This window comes from Priapulus caudatus, unplaced genomic scaffold, assembly GCF_000485595.1.
Source record: "Priapulus caudatus unplaced genomic scaffold, Priapulus_caudatus-5.0.1 Scaffold3042, whole genome shotgun sequence".
Classification (NCBI taxonomy): Eukaryota; Metazoa; Priapulida; class Priapulimorpha; order Priapulimorphida; family Priapulidae; genus Priapulus; species Priapulus caudatus.
Window position 1 is genome coordinate 10,704 of NW_014580103.1, and position 9,390 is coordinate 20,093.

The following is a 9,390-nucleotide window of genomic DNA, read 5'->3' on the forward strand; positions in this document are numbered from 1 at the left end:
AGCATCACACAGATCGCACTTATACGGTTTTTCTCCCGTGTGAATTCTCATATGTGTCTTCACATCACCCGATTGTGTGAAGGTAGCATCACACAGATCGCACTTATACGGTTTCTCTCCCGTGTGAGTTCTCATATGTGTCTTCACATCACCTGATTGTGTGAAGGTAGCATCACACAGATCGCACTTATACGGTTTCTCTCCCGTGTGAATTCTCATGTGTGTCTTTACGTTACCCGATTGTGTGAAGGTAGCATCACACAGATCGCACTTATATGGTTTCTCTCCCGTGTGAGTTCTCATGTGTTTCTTCACATCACCCGAACGGGAGAAGGCAGCATCACACAGATCGCACTTATATGGTTTCTCTCCCGTGTGAGTTCTTATGTGTTTCTTCACATCACCCAAATGCGAGAAGGTAGCATCACACAGATCGCACTTATATGGTTTCTCCCCCGTGTGAGTTCTCATGTGTGTCTTCACATGACCCGATTGTGAGAAGGTAGCATCACACAGATCGCACTTATACGGTTTCTCTCCCGTGTGAGTTCTCATGTGTGTCTTCATATGACCCGACTGCGAGAAGGTAGCATCACATAGATCGCACTTATACGGTTTCTCTCCCGTGTGAGTTCTCATGTGTATCTTCATATGACTCGACTGCGAGAAGGTAGCATCACACAGATCGCACTTATACGGTTTCTCTCCCGTGTGAGTTCTCATGTGTTTCTTCACATCACCCGAATGCGAGAAGGTAGCTTTACACAAATCGCACTTATATGGTTTCTCTCCCGTGTGAGTTCTCATGTGTGTCTTCATATGACTCAGACAGGAGAATGCGGCTTCACACAGATCGCACTTATACGGTTTCTCTCCTGTGTGAGTTCTCATGTGTGTCTTCACATCACCCGATTGCGAGAAGGCAGCATCACACAGATCGCACTTATAAGGTTTTACTCCCGTGTGGGTCCTCATGTGTGTCTTCACAGCACTCGATTGTGAGAAGGCAGCATCACACAGATCGCACTTATACGGTTTCTCTCCCGTGTGAGTTCTCATGTGTTTCTTCAGAGCAACCAATTGTGAGAATGCACCATCACACAGATTACACTTATACGGTTTCTCTCCCGTGTGAGTTCTCATGTGTGTCTTCACAGCACTCAGATAGGAGAAGGCTGTATCACACAGATCGCACTTATATGGTTTTTCCCCGGAATGAATTGTCACGTATTCCATCGTTCTTCAGGGAAGGCTGCCACGTACTGGTCACACGCGTGAGATTTTGCTGTCTGCCGCTCAAGCTGCGATCACGTGTTTTGCTTCGAAGACGGCCTCGTCACACGCGTAGAATCAAGGTCTATATAAGCTCGCCTACAAATTAGCAAAGAGAAAAGAGAATACGAATAACTTTGTATCGAAGGCCGCGTATTATATTCATGTTTATTATTCAACTGTTTATTCTGTAAATCGAATCATTATCATATAAACATCACGCGCCATTTTACGACTGTGACGTCTAGAACATATTACATCACGAAAACACGCGCACACTCGGGCGCACGTAGTAAATAATACACATATACATATATCTATGACATAATATACACGCACACACGCGCGCACACCACACGCGCACACTCGGGCGCACGTAGTACATAATACACATACATATATCTATGACATAATATACACGCACACACGCGCGCACACCACACGCGCACACTCGGGCGCACGTAGTACATAATACCAAGCTTATGTCTATGACATAATATACATAGCTATACATCGCATCGTGGACAAACCCGTGCCTACTGCACTGCCCCCTCTCCCCCCCGTCCGCAGCAGGAGGCGTGACCCTCCCCCACCACGCGCTCACACGACCCCCTTCCCCGTTCACACAAGACACCCTCACGCTCACACGACTTCCTAATGTTACACAACCCCCGCGCCCACACCCCCTCCCCCCGCACCCTCACATACCCCTGCGCTTAGCCCCGCCCAGGGTTAGTGGTCGTACATTGTCGTGACGTACGTCTCAGGAACACGTACGTAATACTGACCAAATATAGCATCTTCTTCAGAAACGCAATCTACATCGTAACGTATACGTGTATACGTGTATATTAGCGTACATAGAATGCTACAGCGTATGACGACACTGCGCAAACGCTGGGTTTAAAATAGCTTATTCTACGATGAAAATGTAACGCTTTGGGATATGAACAGCTTTTAAGTCTATACGGAAGATCAGGCGGCCTACCAACAGCAGAGTGAGCTGTGAAAACTTGAGCTACGCTATATCCCCATCATTATAGCCATCTCTTAATCAGCCACAGGATGGCTTAAAAAGACTCTCATACACCCGAACCTTAATTACTTACGCAGTTGCAAAATATGGTTTGTATGTGTCGCCAAGCGTTGTTGTCATTCTAATATAATTGGGAGTTGCGAAGAGCTCAGAGTTCAAGAAGCTGGTTGTCAGAGATCTAGTATTGCGTTGTGCGTGTAAGAACATTATGCATACAGTGTTTTCTCGTTAGTGTTTGTACAAAGCTGTTTAGTCCTGCTATCGTATAAATAACAGCCAAGCATCCCTGCGCAGTGTGGATGCCACTTAAGCACCAGGCCTGAGAGAGACAAGTTTTACGGCAATGCTTGTGGGCGTGGTGTGCAGCTGCTGTTGTAATTAATTAGGGGAAGCGACCAGCGTGTGTCCTGGTGTCAGGAGATTAGACCGGTTACCCAGGTGTCTGGAGATCAGAACGGTTACCCCTGGTGTCTGGATATTTAACCGGTTTCATCCTAACAACAGGTATATGACCACACCACTGACGTTTGTAACATCAGTTTCATTGATGTTGCATTCTCCTGTCTGAAAGAGACCGTATAAGTGCGATCTGTGTGATGCTGCTTTCTCACATGACCCGATTGTGAGAAAGCAGCATCACACAGATCGCACTTATACGTTCTCTTTCCCGTGTGGGTTCTCATGTGTGTGTTCACATTACTCAGACAGGAGAATGCAGCATCACACAGATCGCACTTATACGGTTTTCCCCGGAATGAATAGTCCCGTATTCCATCGTGCTTCAGGGAAGGCCGCCACGTACTGGTCACATGCGTGAGATTTTCCCCCTGTCTGGTGCTCAAGCTGCGATCACGTGTTTTGCTTCAAAGACGGCCTCGTCACATGCGTAAAATTAACGTCCTATTATAGGCTCGCCTACAAATTAGCAAAGAGAAAAGATAATACGAATAGCTTTGTATCGAAGGCTTGTATTCTGTAAATCGAATCATTATTATATAAACATCACGCGCCATTTTACGACTGTGACGTCTAGAACATATTACATCACAAAAATAAATAAACGGAATTATTATAAATATCATCAGCTTACCCAACGAGGTCACTGAACGTCAGAATGGTGTTCTCGTATCAAACGTCAGTGGTGTGGTTATATACCTGCTGTTTTGATAAAACCGGTCAAATATCCAGACACCCGGGGTAACCGGTCTGATCGCCAGAGACCTGGGTAACCGGTCTGATCTCCTGACACCAGGACACACGCTGGTCGCTTCCCCTAATTAATTACAACAGCAGCTGCACACCACGCCCACAAGCATTGATGCTGACTGTTATTTCTACTATAACAGGACTAAACAGCTTTCTATACAAACACTAACGAGAAAACACTGTATACATGATGTTCTAAACGCACAACGCAATACCAGACGCAATACAACAACGCTTGACGACACCTACAAACCATATTTTACAACTGCGTAAGTAATTAAGGTCCGGGTGTGAGAGTCTTTTTAAGCCATCTTGTGGCTGATTAAGAGATGGCTATAATGATGGGTATATGGCGTAGCTCAAGTTTTCACAGCTCACTCGGCTGTTGGTACGCCGCCTAATCTTCCGTATGGACTTTAAAGCTGTTAATTAATATCCCAAAGCGTTACATTTTTATTGTAGAATAAGCTCTTTTAAGCCTAGCGTTTACGCAGTGTCGTTATACACTGTAGATTCTATGTACACGATTCTAAGTTACGATCTAGATTGCGTTTCTGAACAAGAAGCTATATTTGGTCCGTGTTACGTACGTGTTCGTCAGACGTACGTCTCGACAATGTACGACCACGCAGCCGGGGAGGGGGGGGCTAAGCGCAGGGGTATGTGAGGGTGTGGGGGGGGAGGGTGCGGACGCGGGGGTTGTGTAACTAGGAAGTCGTGTGAGCGTGGAGTGTTGAGCGTAGAGGTGTCTTGTGTAAGCGGGGAAGGGATCGTGTGAGCGCGTGTGGCGCGGGAGGGTCACGCCTGCCTGCTGCGGACTGGGCGGTGGCGGTGCAGTACGCACGTGTTTGTCCGCGATGAGATGTAGCTATGTATATATGTCATAGATATATGTATGTGTATTATGTACTACGTGTGCACGAGTGTGCGCGATTGTGTGCGTGTATATATACCATAGATATATTGTATGTGTATTATGTACTCTCCGTCGCCCGAGTGTGCGCGTGCGTCTGTGCGTGCGCGTGTTTTGTGGGCGTGCGCATGTTGTGTAAGTATATCTAAGTGTATTCACTAGTAAGTTTCAAATGATAATACGACCTTTATATTCGTTAGTCAAATAAAACTCAGATAAGTAATTAAAGTTAGTTAGTGTCTACTTAACCATCTACTGTTGCCACGGCGACAGGAACGCGGCCGCGGGTTAAGCTACACCCGACCATTGCTCTGTAGTCGCCGGCTCGTGATAGTCACTTGATTTTGATTTTAGATTGATATTAGATCCTATGATGATGATTAGATAATATGATTTTTAATTGATTGGATTTTAGATTTTGACTGATCAGCGGCCGTATGCGGCGCGAAAACCCGTGCGCGCGTGCGTGCGTGAGAAACCCCGTGTGCGCGTGCGTGCGTGAGAAACCCCGTGTGCGCGTGCGTGCGTGAGAAACCCCGTGTGCGCGTGCGTGCGTGAGAAACCCGTGCGCGCGCGTGCCTGCGTGAGAAACCCGTGGTGCGCGTGCGCCGCGAGAAACCCCGTGTGCGCGTGCGTGCGTGAGAAAACCCGTGCGCGCGTGCGTGCGTGAGAAAACCCGTGCGCGCGTGCGGTGCGTGAGAAACGCCCGTGGCGCGCGTGAGCAACCCCGTGTGCGCGTAGAAAACCCGTGCGCGCGTGCGTGAGAAACCCCGTGCGCGCGTGCGGTGCGTGAGAGAAACCCGTGGCGCGCGTGCGTGCGTGAGAAACCCGCGTGTGCGCGTGCGTGCGTGAGAAACCCGTGTGAGCGTGCGTGCGTGAGAAAACCGTGCGCCGGCGTGCTGGCGTGAGAAAACCCGTGTGCGCGTGCGTGCGTGAGAAAACCCGTGTGCGCGTGCGTGCGTGAGAAAACCCGTGCGCGCGTGCGTGCGTGAGAAACCCCGTGTGCGCGTGCGTGCGTGAGAAAACCCGTGTGCGCGTGCGTGCGTGAGAAAACCCGTGTGCGCCGTGCGTGCGTGAGAAAACCGTGCGCGCCGTGCGTAGGGTAAGAAAACGCCGTGCGCGCGTGCGTGCGAAGAAAACCGGCGTGCGCGCGTGCGTGCGTGAGAAACCCCGTGTTGCGCGTGCGTGCGTGAGAAACCCCGTGTGGCGCGTGGCGTGCATAATAAAACCGCGTGCGTGCGCATCCCTCGTGTGCGTGCGCCGTGGCGTGTTAAGGTTTCGCGATGCCATTAAATGTCGGCATTATTGGTTTGTAATCGCTCGTAAACAACATATGATTGATGATTGTAAATATAGCAGATGATAGCGACTATTTCGTCGAATTTGCATGAGGGAATTTACACGAACATGTACATCTGTGGCTGTCTCGATACCTCCAGGTAGGTCGTCGTCATCGGCGACCCGGGGGGAGGGGGTTACGTAATGCGATCATGACGTCTCTCTGCCAAAATCTATCCGTGTAAGCTTAGTTAATTAATTATTTGCGTTGGGAAAGCGACTTGGGTCACCAAAGATGTCTGGATAATCATTCCAGCACGGATATGGTCACCTAGGCGGCGCCATTGTAGTCAGTTATGTGTGCGGCGAGGGTTAAAGTCGCGTTGTTATGTAATTTGTCAGTAAGACGACCAATCTGGGGTCCGTGCGTTGACAATTGAGCATGTATAGAAGTCGATTACTTTATGTCAAGATATATTTAAGATATATATATATATATATATATATATATATATATATATATATATATATATATATTAAATATATGTAATTATATATATATATATATATATATATATATTCAACATATCTTCCTCTGGTAGCGTCTCACTCGCACTATAGCGTCATTGTCGGATATACCCCTAAGTCAAATACCTGTCTAGGTTTTATAATCGAAATGTACTGCTATATTTGATGAAAAGTGTATAACATCTGTACGCTGTGCGGGTGTATGTCGTACGTCTACATTATATTGTTCGTTTATGAATGTTTTATGTGTGGCTAGTGTTGCAATGCAGTTTACTTTGTATTTCACATAATAACAAAAAATCAAGACTTCAAATTTGAAGCGTTTTTTGATTAAAAAGAGGGAGTACATGATACCAAGTACTTTTTCGATACCCTTTGATGCTGTGTATTTCTGATGATACAATTGTTTATAAAAGAAATCTCACGTATTGTCTGCATTTGATTTTCTCATCATCGCGTTTTCCTTTCCTTCTCTTCTTCCAATTCACATCTCTGTTTGTTGTTGTTGGTTCTCTTCCGTAGTGTTTGCGTGCGTGTGTGCGTTTGCGTGCGTGCGCGTAAGTGTTTATACATACAATTAAAATTTTGCCTTTTTCGAGCAGAGATATGAAAATTCAAATAGTAATACGTACTATACGTTTTATTAGATCAGTCTTCAAACATATAATTCTTCACAAATGGTATCAAAATTTACACGATTCTATAAACGGTCACAGCGTCAGGTAGAGTAATACCCATTAAAAATACAAACATGTTACCATCAGGTGTATAACATATAAGAGGTTTCACTGCTTTTACAAGCAATTCCTAGTTCAGCTTCCAATCTGGAAAAAAGTTGTAACAGTTACATTCGTTGGAAATTCCACATTGCTCCAGTTCACATGTGTACTGTGTGCTAGCGTTTTCACAGAGCGCAGCTGCTCTTACATGTGAGTCTGACAGTTCGAGATATACTTTCTTCTTACATCTGCACGACATCACTCTAGAATTATCTATACATTGTCGTGTGTGGTTATAGAGTGTCTTCATAGCGTAAGCTTCACTTAAATGTTTTCATGTTACATTAATATAATTTTCCCCTTGCGTCTTTTTCTACTTTGGTTTCTCTCCCACGTGCGTTCTCATGTGTCTCTTCACATAACTCAGACGGGAGAAGGCGCATCACACAAATCGCACTTATATGGTTTCTCTCCCGTGTGAATTCTCATGTGTGTCTTCACAGAACACGAATGCGAGAAGGTAGCATCACACAGATCGCACTTATACGGTTTCTCTCCGTGTGGAGTTCTCATATGTGTCTTTCAGATGACTCAGACAGGAGAAGGCAGCATTACACAATTGCAGCTTATATGGTTTCTCTCTCGTGTGAGTTTTCATGTGTGTCTTCACAGAACACGAATGCGAGAAGGTAGCATCACACAGATCGCACCTATATGGTTTCTCTCCGTGTGAGTCTTATGTGTGTCTTCACACTACTCAAACAGGAGAATGCGGCATCACAGAAATCGCACTTATATGGTTTTTCTCCCGTGTGAGTTCTCATCGTGTTTCTTCACATCACCCGATTGTGAGAAAGGTAGCATCACACAGATCGCCACTTATACGGTTTCTCTCCCGTGTGAGTTCTCATGTGTTTCTCATATGACCCGCCGCGAGAAGCGTAGGATCACACAGATCGCACTTATACGGTTTCTCTCCAGTGTGAGTTCTCAGTGTATATCTTCATATGACCGCGACTGCGAGAAGGTAGCATCACACCGATCGCTGCTTATACGGTTTCTCTCCGCGTGTGAGTTCTTATGTGTTTCTTCGGTTCATAGGACAATATACCCCTGGACAATACCCCCCGGACAATTGAGCGCGCCCGACAATTACCCCGCGAGCAATTAACCCCCCATCGGCCGTTTACTCCCCCATTGGCCATTCCCCCCCGGACAATTACCCCCCGGACAATTACCTCCCGGCACATTTACCCGCCCGGACATTTACCCCCTCCGGACATTTACCCCCCGGACATTTTACCCCCCGGAGCAATTACCCCGCCGGACATTTACCCGCGCGGAACAATTACCCCCCGGACATTTACCCCCCGAACATTACCCCCCGGACATTTACCCCCCGGACAATTTACCGCGCCCCGGACATTTAGCCCCACGGACAATTACCCTCATCCCATTTACGGCCCCATGCCATTCACCCCGGACAATTAGCCCCCCGGATATTTACCCCGCCGCGGACATTTACGCGCGCCCGGACATTTCGCCCCGTCGGACAATTCCCTCCGCGGACATTTAGCGCCCGGACAATTACCCCATCCATTTTAACGCCCCATGCCATTCAGCCCGCCCGGACCATTACCCCCGGACATTTACCCCCGGACAATTAGCCCCCGGACATTTACGCGCCGCGACATTACGCCCCGGACATTTACCCCTCGACATTTACCGCCCCGGACAATTACCGCCATCCCATTTTACCCCCCATGCCATTCACCCCCCCTCGGACATTTACCCCCGGACATGTACCCCGCGGACAATTACCTGCCCCGGACATTTCCCGCCGCGGACAATTACCGCCCCATGAGCCATTTAATCCCCCATGCCATTCATCGGCCCGGACATTTACCCCCCGGACAAATTAGCCCCCGGCACAATTACGCCCCCGGACATTTACCCCCCGGACATGTACCCGCCCGGACAAATTAGCCCCCATCCGATTTACCCCCCATGCCATTGCACAAGGATCCCCGGACATTTTACCCCCGGGACAAATTACCCCGCCAACGACAATTACCCGCCCGGATATTTTACCCCCCGGGACAATTTACGCCCCCGGACATTAACAGCGCCATGCATTTATCGCGCGCCCCATGCCATTCCACCGCCCCGGACAATTACCCCCCGGACTTTACCCCCGGAAATTACCCCCCGGTAACATTTACGCCCCCGGACATTTACCCGCCCGACATTTACCCCCCGGACATTTACCGAACCCACGGACAATTACGACCCCGGACAGTTACCCTCGCTGAATATAATAGCGATGTTTCATGTTTATTCAAACATTGATCGTCAATAATGCGCACGATGCGCAGTTTAACGTTTGGCAGCAGCAGATGCTGATATTGCTTGCGTACATCAGGCACACGCCACGCACG